The following is a 1,986-nucleotide window of genomic DNA, read 5'->3' on the forward strand; positions in this document are numbered from 1 at the left end:
TTGAACTAGTTCTAAGCACTTTAAATTTTGAGCATTTTACGACACTTAGGACATGAGCACCTGATCACGCCTCCCCATTGGGAAGATTTTGGACCCCAAAAGCCTTCAACTACCTGTTAAAGAGGTGAGGGTACAGCTCCCTCACTCTGTCCACCTCCATCCACTTTGCCTTGTTCGGTTTGCTGCCTTTGAAACCAACCCGAACATAATCTACACTGCCCCTTCTTGAAGTGCGTGTCCTTCTGTCAAGGATTGTATCTTCTTTCAGCTCATCTAAGAATTCTGGCGAGAAATCTTCTATAGATGGCAGCTGAACAACACTTTCATGATCAGCAATCAAAGGAGGTTCATACAAACGTAAGTTCTCCACATTGACAACAGAATACATTTGCATGTAGGAAGGCAAATCTAATTGAAAAGCATTATTTCCAACCTTCTTGAGGATTTTGAATGGACCATAACGAATAGGCTTCAGCTTTTTACCTTCTCCTTGCATCCTTTCCTTACTAATGTACAACCATACCTTATCTCCTTCTTGAAACTTGTGATCGACTCTATGCTTGTCGTGTCTTTCCTTGTACTTGCCTTGACTCTTCTCAAGTTGTTCTTGAATTTGCTGATGTATTTGCTGAATTCTTTCAATGAATGAATGAGCTTTGTCAATGTCACTCTGTCCCTCAATGGCAACATCTTTCTCAAGAATGAAATCAAGAGGTGATTTTGGCAAGTAACCAAAACAAGCTTCAAACGGTGAGGTGTTTGTGGAAGAGTGCTTGGCACAATTGTAAGCATGTTGTATGTAGTGCAAATGTTCATCCCAAAGCTTGGGATGCTTGCTGCAATAACCTCTAAAGAGGTGCACAATGGTTTTGTTCACAACTTCGGTTTGTCCATCTGTTTGCGGATGGAAAGTAGTACTTTTCTTTAACTTTGTGTCCATCATCTCCCATAGGTTGGACAAAAAATTCCCCACAAATCTGGAATCCCTGTCACTAATAATGGAAGTAGGCAAACCAAAGTGAATCCATACATGATGAAAAAATAATTCAGCAGTTTTTTCAGCAGTTATAGTTTTCTTACAAGGCATAAGTATACACATTTTGCTGAAACGATCAACTACTACATATAAATAATCATGCTGCTTTCGAGATTTTGGCAAACCTCCTACAAAATCCATAGAGATGCTCTCCCATGGTCTAGAAGGTACTGGCAAAGGAGTATACAAACCAAGCTTCCTGTTGCTAGGCTTGCTTGTAGCACATAATGAACAACCTCTTATGAACCTTGAAACAGAATCTACCATGCGAGGCCAATAGCAATACCTCTGTAGATGTGCAACTGTTTTTCTCACACCAAAATGGCCAGCAATAAGAGAAGAATGAGCTTCTCTTATGACATTTATCCTCTCCCCCTTTGGTATACACAACTTGCCCAAATGAAACAGCAAATTGTTATGCATGTGATAGTCATTTTCCTCTACATGATTTCCTTTACTCAAGTTAGCATACACGTCTTTAAAGTCATCATCAGATGCATATTGTTCTATGTAACTATCATGTACAATGGAATCATTCTTAAGTAAAGTAACAACACCAATAATAGGCCTTGAAAGCATATCAGCAACCTTATTCAAAGTACCTTTCTTATACCTTATTACCAAATGGAACTGTTGCAAGAAGCCCATCCATCTGAAGTGTCGTGACTGTTGTAACTTGCTTTGTGATTGCAAGTACTGTAAGGGCTGATGGTCGGTATGTATAACAGTTTCTTTGCCCATCAAGTAGTGTTTCCACTTTTTGACGCTTTGTACCAACGCATACAACTCCTTATCATATGTAGGATAATTTACAACAGCACCATTAAAAGTTTCAGAATGAAAAGCAATAGGCTTACCATGCTGTAGAAGAACTGCACCCATAGCATAATCACTAGCATCAGTTTGCATCTCAAATGGCTGTCTCAAATCCGGAAATGCAAGGACTGGAG

The sequence above is a fragment of the Pinus tabuliformis genome, chromosome 6, assembly GCF_031772625.1.
Source record: "Pinus tabuliformis cultivar Carrire ecotype Pingquan chromosome 6, CPIR1, whole genome shotgun sequence".
NCBI classification, from domain to species: Eukaryota; Viridiplantae; Streptophyta; class Pinopsida; order Pinales; family Pinaceae; genus Pinus; species Pinus tabuliformis.